The sequence below is a fragment of the Arachis hypogaea genome, chromosome 15 (genome assembly GCF_003086295.3).
Source record: "Arachis hypogaea cultivar Tifrunner chromosome 15, arahy.Tifrunner.gnm2.J5K5, whole genome shotgun sequence".
NCBI classification, from domain to species: Eukaryota; Viridiplantae; Streptophyta; class Magnoliopsida; order Fabales; family Fabaceae; genus Arachis; species Arachis hypogaea.
In genome coordinates this window covers 150,114,749-150,126,201 of record NC_092050.1, presented here as the reverse complement: position 1 = coordinate 150,126,201, position 11,453 = coordinate 150,114,749, and positions in this window count along the sequence as shown.

Genomic DNA, 11,453 nt, shown 5'->3' with positions numbered 1-11,453 from the left:
GACAATTAATTTGTTAAGTATTTGTGGTGTTTATGTATCAATCCAAATGCTTGAAAACAAAACACTTAGAGTCAAGGTTAGGCTCAAAGTACAAATGCACTCCCTCAAAGCTCAAGGCTCTGAGCATCAATGATTAGAGAGTCAAGAAAAGAAACAAATGAGCTTAATGAAGTCCTCTAATTAAATGCTTGTGGTGCTTGTGTATCAAGTGGTAATACTTGAAAACAAAGCATTTAGAAGTCGTAGCTTTGTTATCAACTCATGGGGCAAAGCACCCAAAAGGAGAAGCTAATAAGAAAATCAAAAGCTTGTTTCAAGGAAGTATTATAAGAAAAAGATTTCATAAAATGAGCTAGATAGAAGTATCAACCAATTACATTTCTTTTGTGATTGTAGCATGCATAGAAAACTAGCTTACCATGAACATTGAGTTGCTATTCTTCTTACCTTGGATTGTCAATCTTTATTGCATGATTCTTTTCTTGCTTGGGGACAAGCAAGGTTTAAGTTTGGTGTTGTGATGACATGTCACCATGTCATGTTTTTCTATACTTTTTCATACAAGAAATTGATGATTTGTGCTTGAATAATGAATGCTTTTTGTACTTAAATGGTACATTTCCTTGATCTTTTAATTTTATAAATTTTGTAGGAAATAAGTGGAAAAAGAAGCAAAATAGCACAAAATAAGCTAAAAAGAAGAAAAGAGAAATTTTGGGCACACTTTGAAGATTGAGCACACTTTAGAGCCTTAGGCCACACTTTTAAAAGCGTGGCCCATGACCAAATTAAAGGAGATTGGCAATCAGCACACAAAGCTCCGCTCTTGCCAAGAGCAAAGCATTATCGTGATGCAAAAATGAGCTTGGAAGCAAAATTTTCGCTAAGTTAAAATCTGGGCGCTCACAGCATGACCATGCCTCCTTCAAAGGGCTATAACTTGAGCTACAGATGTCCGATTGATGTGCTTTCAGTTGCACTGAAAAGCTGACATTCAGAGCTTTCCAACGATATATGGCAATCTATATTTGGCATGAAATTGAGGCATGAGTGAAATGCATCTTTAAGGACCAAAAACAAGTAAAAATAGACCAAAGTGCAACCACCAGGATTCGAAGAGTGAGACCAAGGGAAGCCCATCAAAGTAGCGCTCACTTGGAGAGCACTGCGCTCCCTTGGAGAGCATTGTCGTGCTCTCTTCATGAAAATTCAAGGAAAATTGCTCCCCAAATGCTTTCACCAAGGCTTGAACCTGGAGCCTCACTGACGTTAAGGATTTTTGCCAGTAAAAAAGTTCATAAAAACAGTCGCGTTGTAGATATAGTCTCTAAACCGACAGAAATCCCTTCGTACAAACGTTTTGGGTGTCACAAGTAACAAACCCCTTTGAAATTGATAACCGAGTATTCAAACCTCGGGTCGTCTTCTCAAGGAATTGCAGGGAGGTGTATTTATTATTGGTTATGAGTTTTCTGGGGAATGTTGAGTTTGGGCAATGGGCACAGGTATATTTAAATGACAAGTAAAATAAAGTAATAATAATAAAATCTCTTGGCAAGGTATAAGAAATTAGAAGTCCAGACTTAGTTATCCTTATCAATAATAATGAAAGTTGAATCTTAATTCCACTTAGTTGACCTTTACTAAAGCAAAGGAAAGTCAAGGGACTAATTAGTTTAATCTTCGAATCCTATTTATTTCCTAAGAAAAGGTTGGGATTATTTGAAGTTCAGTTCAATTTAGAAAAGATAACAGTTATCAATTATGTTGAGATAAGGTAACTCCTGAGTTACTGCTTTCTTAACCAAGACAAAAAGGGAAAAAGTAAATTTATCGGAATAAAAATGCCTTCAGATGGGAAGCAACAGTAACATAAATTAAAGAGAGCAATCATAAGTCTGAAATACCTCAAAATATATTAAAATAGAAAATCAATCATAAAGAGTCATGAACAAAAGTGAGAAAAGAAATAAAAAGAACATTAAACCTGGGATTGAGAGTCACTCCTAAAACTAAGAGAAGTCCTAAATCCTAATCCTAAGAGAGAGGAGAGAACCTCTCTCTCTAAAAACTACATCTACTCCTAAAATTGTGAATGTGAAAGTCTGTATTTTCTGGGCCGCAAACTGGGTCAGAAATAGCCCAGAATTCGCTGGTTGCGAATTCAAATGCGCTGATTTCCGTCACTGCAACGCGGCCGCATGGATCACGCGGTCGCGTCACCTAGCGTCAGGGGAACTATAGTATAGTATATATCAAATCGAAGCCCCGGATGTTAGCTTTCCAACGCAATTGGAATCGCGTCGTTTGGACCTTTGTAGCTAAAGTTATAGCCGTTTGAGTGCGAAGAGGTCAGGCTGGACAGCTTAGCAACTTCTTCATCTTCTTGTATTCCTTCCACTTTTTTATGCTTCTTTTCCATCCTCTGAGCCATTCCTGCCCTGTAATCTCTGAAATCACTTAACACACATATCAAGGCATCTAATGGTGATAAGAGAGGATTAATATTAGCAATATAAAGGCCAAAGAAGCATGTTTTTAATCAAAGCACATAATTAGGAAGGCAAATGTAAAACCATGCAAATAGTATGAATAAGTGGGTAAAGAGTTGATAAAAAACACTCAATTGAGCACAAGATAAACCATAAAATAGTGGTTTATCAACCTCCCCACACTTAAACATTAGCATGTCCTCATGCCAAGCTCAAGAGAAGCTATAAAGATGAAGAGGAGTGGTAGAATGTATGAAATGCAACCTATCTATATGAATGCAACTACATGCAAAGAAATGTTTCTACCTACTTGGTTAAAAATAAATAAGTTCTCCAAGACAAAAATAAATCAGATTTCACTAATTCAAATCATACAATAAAAAGCAAGTAAACTTGTAAGAAGATAGCTCATAAAAGCATGGAACATAGAATTCAGCACTGAACCCTTACTGGTAGTGTATATCACTCTAACTCTCAAGTGTCTAGGGTCAATCACTCCACTCTTCTCTAATCATGCTTTCTAAAATTTGTTCTTCATCTAACCAATCAACAAATATTTAGCATACAAATGCAAACATCATGAGGTCTTTTCAAGGTTGTAATGGGGCCAAGGTAAGGGTAAGGGTACATGTTTATGGCTAAGTGAGCTTTATAAATTGAATCTTTAATTAACCTAAGCTTTCACCTAACATACATATGCTCTATATAACTCTAGAATCATGCCTAGTTACCCAAAATTCCCACTTTTGTATAATTTCTATACCCATGTACCAAATTTTTCTTTAATTTTTATTACATGTGCATTGATCTTTTATTAAACTTAATATTGGGGTAATTTTGTCCCCTTATTTACTTATTTATTGAGTATTTTTAGATTTTTCTCTTTTTCCTTTTTTTTTTATAGAAACAAACATAACTTATCAATGCACATGGATTTTCTATTATTTTTCTATTTTGGTTTTTCATGAGTAGGTTCCCAAATTCCTGATATTCAAATAAATTAGAAACATTATACTTTTTCTTTATTAACCCATGTTCCCACAGTTTCCCCACACTTAATTAATACACTATCTTAAGCTAACCAAAGATTCAATTGGGATAATTATTTTATTTTCTACTTAAGGCTAGTGATGTGGTAAGATATAGAACAAATGGGGATTTCAAGGCTCAAAGTGGCTAACAAGGGTGGTTTAAAGGGTAGGCTTATTTGGGATGAGTGAGCTAAAATCAAATAATGGCCTCAATCATATACAAGCATGTAAATACACTAAATATTGGACATATAGACTGAAACAAAGTAAATATCACAATTATAGAGAAGTAAACACACAAGAATAAAATATTTATGGTTAAATAATGTAACCATGTAAATAAGCTCAAAATCTCACAGGTTGTGTGTTCTTTGGCTCAAAAACCATGTTCCAAATACAACTTCAAACAAATTTAACAAAAAAAATTTTCAATTTAAATTATGAAAATTTTAAAAAATAGGGTCTTTAGAAGAATTTTATTACTTTAACCAAGTAGTAACTAGATGCATAAAATCAAACAAATATGCAAATGCAACAACTAATTTAACAAAGAAAATTAAACATTGGTGCTAAAATATGAAGTGACTAACCTATGGAAGTCGGTATCGACCTCCCACACTTAAAGATTGCACCGTCCTTGGTACATGCTGAGATGTGTAGGTGGACGGGCTGTTCCAACTGATGCTTTTCTTCAAGGATTGTGCTGACGGACTTGTTTGTCTCCCCATGTAAACGTCTTCCGGTTCCCTTCCGGATGGCCATCCTGAAAGAAAAAGGGAAGAAGAGTAACCCAGAAATAGAGATAAAAAAATAAAAGAAGTATGGGTGAATTAATGCCAAATGATAAGGGTCTCATTTACATGGAAGTTTCAACATGTAAGTGAGAAAACAATAGAAGCCATGGCATACCAATGGTGCAAAATTTGCAACAATGGGGAAGAGAGTGGGGGAGGAGAGATAATATAAATTCATGTCAATACAAAAGTAATACAAATATAAAAGATTGGCATTGATTTAAATAATATTACTCAATCAGAATTAAACAAGTCACTAAGCATCAAGAAAATACCAGAAAAGATGTAACAGTTGAATAAGAATATTTGAACACCAATAATAATTTTAGAAAAATAAAAATATGCAATGAATGAAAGTATGCAAATAAATTAAATAAAATAGAATGGGAGTGAGAGAAAATAAGAAAGGAAGAAGAAAGAAATAAGAAAAGATAAGAGAATAAGGATTCGGAGAAGAAAAGATAAGAAAATTGGCACTAATCTGGATAGGTTGTGCGACGCTGGCGACGCGGTCGCGTGGGTGACGCGGTCGCGTGGTGCGTGATAAGGTCAGGTGACGCGGACGCGTGGGTCACGCGATCGTGTGGCCTGTTTTGTGCGATTGGCGCGAGTGCAGCCTCGCGGTCGCGCAACTCTCTGTTCGAAACTCTTTTGCCAAAATTCTGAGTGACGCGATCGCGTGGGGCATGCGATCGCGTGAATGACCATCTTTTAAAAACGACGCGGACGCGTGGGGTACGCGTTCGCGTGGTGAGGCTTAGGCTTCCAGCACGAGTCCAGCCCAACTCCAGCTCAACTTTCTGCCATACACCCATTTACGTCGATTCCACAGAGCCACGCGTTCGCGTAGGTGACGCAGACGCGTGGGGAAGCTATTTTTCAAATGACGCGGCCGCATCTGCGACGCGGTCGCGTGGATCAGTTTGTGCCATTAGCGCGCCTCCAGCCACACTTTTGCGTGACTTTCTGTTTACTTTCTTTTCTTCACAACGCACATACGACGCGGACACGTCGGCGACGCTGTCGCGTCGCGTGCGAAAATCCTTTTTTTTTTTTGATAATCTGAAAAAAAAAATGCAGAATGCAGTGTTAATATGAATGTGATGCAAAACTCCAGGTTTAATATAATAAAATAAAATAAAACTCAAAAACAAATAAAACTAAATAAAAATGAAAAATGAACGATCATACCATGGTGGGTTGTCTCCCACCTAGCACTTTTAGTTAAAGTCCTTAAGTTGGACATTTGGCGAGCTCCTTGTCATGGCGGCTTATGCTTGAACTCATCTAGGAATCTCCACCAATGTTTGTGATTCCAATGGCCTCCGGGGTCCCAAACTAGGCGCAGAAAGCCTTCAAGTAAGTTAAAGCAAGTGACAAGGCCCCAAGAGTGCTGATTTCTAGATTGAATTCCGGGGTCCCAGACCTTGCATTTGCACCCATCTTCTTGTTGATCATCATCATTTTTCCACTTGGGTGGTGAACAGTCAGAATTCTCATTGAGACATCCAAACAGCTTCTTAGACCCATTCAGTTGAGCTTTATACCAACATTTGCGTTTAAACTTAAAGCTTCCAACCATAATGAACCTTGCAGGATAATTCTTACCACTGGCCATCTTCCTCTTACTCTTAATGCCACAAAGAGCTCTAAGTTGACCATCCGTCTCCAGTAGCCCATATTCAAGTGGGATTAGAAAGCTAAGGGATATGAATTTTACCCACTTGAATGTTGTGAAGGATGATGGTAACTTAGGGGGAGGGGTCTCCAATAACTTTGGCAAGGTGATTTCAAGCTCCACTCCCTTGTGCTCTTTGACAACTTCCACCTCTTTGCAAGTTTCTTCAATATCAACCTCTTCTTCTTTAATCTCCATCTCTTGACTAACCTCTTCCAAGTCTTCAACTATGATATGCCTTGGAGGTTGTACACCCTCCTCAGCATTAATTTCAATCACCTTGGAAGGAGGTTCTATAATTGGACTTTCCAATGGAGGTACAGCATATCTTAAGTCTGCAACCACTTCTTCCTTTTTAATAATTGCTGCCTTGTCCAGTTGTTTAAGTATAAAATCGTACTCATCCTCGATGGTTTTCTTTCCATGACGACTCCCTTCAACTACTCTTTCACCTTCAAGGGTCTCTCCTACCTTTATCCGTAGGGCCTCCTCTAGCTCTTTATGAAGTATGAATTCGCGAAGATGATTCCTTCTTTCCTGTTCCATATCAATAGCATAATTGGGATCATCTTGCTCTTGGATTGATGGATGTGGGTGCTCTTCCATGGAGGGTGGTGATGGGATGAAAAGATCATTATGTGGTTGAAAAGGAAGTGCACTAGAGTTTGAGGGTTGAATATTGGAGGTAGAGGGTTGGTTCATGCGAGATATAAAATTTTGGAGTGTAGAGGTGAGACCAATGATGTTAGAGATGAGTGTATTGTTATCCAATGGAGGTTGGGGTGGATGTGGGTTAGGGTCATATGGAGGTAAATGGTGTAAAGGGGCTTGTGAGTTTGGTGGTCCAAAGTTATGTTGAGGAAAGGGTTCATAGGCATATGGTGGTGGTTGTTGATAGTCCATTGGAGGTGGTTGTTGCCATGAGGGTTGATCAAATCCTTGTGGCTCCTCCCATCTTTGATTGTTCCAACCTTGATGCATGTTCTCATTGTAATTTCTTCTTCCTGTAACATAATTGTAACCAGACTCATAGACAAAGGCGTGAGAGTTCATAGTAACAAATAAAAAATCAAAACGAAAATAAAAATAAATTTAAATTAAAAGGTTATTTAAATTTTGAATTTGAAAATTAAATTTTGAAATTTTGAATTTTAAATTTTTTTTTGAAATTTGAATTTTTTGAAATTTGAAATTTAAAAATTTTAAATTTGAATTTTGAAATTTGATTTTTGAAATAAGATAAGATAAAATAAAAATTTTAAAATAAAAACCAATAACCTCTTAACTTAAGAAAAGGCAAAAATAAAAACAAATAAACAAGCAAAAATAAAATATTTACAATAACCAATAATAAGGCACACGTTTGTAATTCCCCGGCAACGGCGCCATTTTGACGTTAAGGATTTTTGCCAGTAAAGAAGTTCATAAAAACAGTCGCGTTGTAGATATAGTCTCTAAACCGACAGAAATCCCTTCGTACAAACGTTTTGGGTGTCACAAGTAACAAACCCCTTTAAAATTGATAACCGAGTATTCAAACCTCGGGTCGTCTTCTCAAGGAATTGCAGGGAGGTGTATTTATTATTGGTTATGAGTTTTCTGGGGAATGTTGAGTTTGGGCAATGGGCACAGGTATATTTAAATGACAAGTAAAATAAAGTAATAATAATAAAATCTCTTGGCAAGGTATAAGAAATTAGAAGTCCAGACTTAGTTATCCTTATCAATAATAATGAAAGTTGAATCTTAATTCCACTTAGTTGACCTTTACTAAAGCAAAGGAAAGTCAAGGGACTAATTAGTTTAATCTTCGAATCCTATTTATTTCCTAAGAAAAGGTTGGGATTATTTGAAGTTCAGTTCAATTAGAAAAGATAACAGTTATCAATTATGTTGAGATAAGGTAACTCCTGAGTTACTGCTTTCTTAACCAAGACAAAAAGAAAAAAAGTAAATTTATCGGAATAAAAATGCCTTCAGATGGGAAGCAACAGTAACATAAATTAAAGAGAGCAATCATAAGTCTGAAATACCTCAAAATATATTAAAATAGAAAATCAATCATAAAGAGTCATAAACAAAAGTGAGAAAAGAAATAAAAAGAACATTAAACCTGGGATTGAGAGTCACTCCTAAAACTAAGAGAAGTCCTAAATCCTAATCCTAAGAGAGAGGAAAGAACCTCTCTCTCTAAAAACTACATCTACTCCTAAAATTGTGAATGTGAAAGCCTCCTATGAATGGATGCATTCCCCCACTTTATAGCCTCTAATCTGTGTTTTCTGGGCCGCAAACTGGGTCAGAAATAGCCCAGAATTTGCTGGTTGCGAATTCAAATGCGCTGATTTCTGTCACTGCGACGCGGCCGCATAAATCACGCGGTCGCGTCGCCTAGCGTCAGGGGAACTATAGCATATTATATATTAAATCGAAGCCCCGGACGTTAGCTTTCCAACGCAACTAGAACCGCGTCGTTTGGACCTCTGTAGCTAAAGTTATAGCTGTTTGAGTGTGAAGAGGTCAGGCTGGACAGCTTAACAACTTCTTCATCTTCTTGTATTCCTTCCACTTTTGCATGCTTCCTTTCCATCCTCTGAGCCATTCCTGTCCTGTAATCTCTGAAATCACTTAACACACATATCAATGCATCTAATGGTGATAAGAGAGGATTAATATTAGCAATATAAAGGCCAAAGAAGCATGTTTTCAATCAAAGCACATAATTAGGAAGGCAAATGTAAAACCATGCAAATAGTATGAATAAGTGGGTAAAGAGTTGGTAAAAACCACTCAATTGAGCACAAGATAAACCATAAAATAGTGGTTTATCACTCACCAAGGAAGCAAGGATGCTGCGCTCTTGGGGAGAGCGGAGCGCTACATTGACATAGCCAGGGAGCATAGTTGCGTGCAACAAAACAAGGCCAAGGAAATAAGCACCAATGCTGCGCTCTTGGTGAGAGCCGAGCATTGCCCTGGGAGGTGTCCCACACCAAACCAACTTGAACCAAGCTTGACCCATGCTCCAAACCAATTAAACCAAGGCCAACCAAACCCATCTCTCTTCAAATCTAAAGCAAGCAAAGCCCACATCATCACTCAAAGGCACAAGAACAAGCTAGAATTAGGATTTTCATTTAATTTGCTTTTCATTTCAATTTCATTTTATTTTGTAAAAATCCTATATAAAGGCATCATTCTCATTTTCATGAGGAGGTCAGCTCCATTAGAGTGCAAGGAGGTTGGCTCTAATAGAGAGCATTAGAGGCTGGCTTCACCAAAGAGCATTAGGATTTGAGAGCTCTCTTTTAGTTTTCATTTTTGTTTTGAATCTTGGGTTGAGAATTGAAGAAATTCTGTTTCAATCTCACCTTGAGAATTCTCTCTGTTTTCTTCTTCTGCAAACTTTCAAGTGAATTGTGATTTGAATCAAAGTTCTTTTCATTGCTTTTATCTTAAATTTTCCTGCATCTTGTTTGCTATTGGATCAAAGAAGGAATTGAGATCTAGACTTGTTTTCTAGTCTCATTGATTTCCTGAGATCTTTAACCTTAAATTTTGATTTTGCAATTGAGTTGAATTTACTTTCTATTTGCTTCTTCAAGCAATTCTGCTTTCTGTTTAAGATCTGTTGCAAGTTACTTCTCTGTTTGAGTGCTACTTATATTCTCTTGCTTAATTTCTGAATTTCCAGCACCCAATTCCTTTTACTTTTCATGCAATTTAATTCGTATGCAATTGTTCCAAGTTCTGCTTGCTGCTTTCTTTAAATTTCCAACACCCACCCCCTTTACATTTGATGCAATTTACATTTTTTGTCATTTAAGATTTTGCCAATTTACATTCCTTGCCCTTTACGTTTATTGTCATTTACTTTCTGCCATTTATATTTCACTGCAATTTACTTTCTGTTGATCAACGTCACACAATTCACTCAATGTTAGCTTGACTAAACTAATCACCCACTAAAGTTGCTTGATCCATCAATCCTTGTGAGATCGACCTCACTCTAAGTGAGTTTTACTACTTGATGCGACTCGATACACTTGCCGATAAGTTTTAGGTGATTGGAATTCGTTTTCCAAAATATCCATCAAGGTATAGAGTTAGTATGAAATTGTTGACCACTTTGGAATCCATTAATCTCATCAGGAGAAGCACCCATCTCTGTTACTCACATAAACTTTTAGTGCAACTAATTTCTTTTTTTTATTTATAGTTAATCATTACAATTTGGGATAAAGTACTAAATTGGTCCTTTACGTTTGGGTATAATCTTGTTTTGGTCCTTAAGGTTTAAAGTGTCATGTTTGAATCCAAAAAAGTTTCATTTAGTTTCAATTTAGTCCCACCGTGAGGTCAAAGCTAAATAATTAACGGAATATCTTATATGATAGCAGTACAAGAATAAGGTCGATAATTTAGAGAACAAGTACAAGCTCCAAAGGTACAAAATTAACCGTGGATGCATTAATACTTTTATTTATCATTCTCCTTAATTTTATAGAAAATATTTCATTTAAATTGTAAGAAAAATGATAAATAAGTGTATTGATGCATCCACAATTGATTTTGTGCCTTTGAAATTTGTACTTGTTCTTCAGATTATCGATCTTATTCTTATACTGCTGTCATGTAGGATATTCCGTTAATTATTTAACTTTGACCTCACGGTGTGATTATATTAAAACTAAATAATTTTTTTTTGAATTCAAATAAAACACTTTAAACTTTAAAAACTAAAACAAAATTACGCCAAAAAATAGAGACCAATTTAATAATGTATCCTCACAATTTGTTATTAGTTAGCACTACCTATGATATCATAACACGATGAGAATTACACTACCGGAGCTCACCACATGAATAGCAGATATTTGAGAATATGGAGATGTATATACATAAGTATTAAGTAATTATTCTAAATATTCAATCAGCTTTGTCATTTTATACATGACTAGTTAACTTTATTGTTCACGTACAAATAATTTTTGTGTACGTATATTATGCTTAAAAAAACGAATAGGAATTTTAGATTGAGTGATTCTACGGGTATAAATATTTCTGTAATTAAGTTAACGCAAAGTTTAGCAAAAAAAAAAATGTTTGCATACGTCATTATACTTTTTTTTTTCGTACTTTTTGTAGTACATAAATTTTTGTTAAAAAATATAAAAATTTATTGATATAGCACACAAATTTTTAAAGTATAATAATACACAAAATTTTATACATAACACAAATTTATCGTTATAGCACATAAATTTTTATACATAGTACAATTTTTATTGTGATTGTATTTTGTTTGTTGAGTGAGTCAATATTATAGGTACAAAAATTTCTATACTACACATAAAAAGTTTTTATGCTATGCCACAAGATTTTTGTGTTGTACACCAAAATTTATGTATTATGCGTATTTTATTGGTTGAGTGTCAATATTTAAACATGTGGTTCT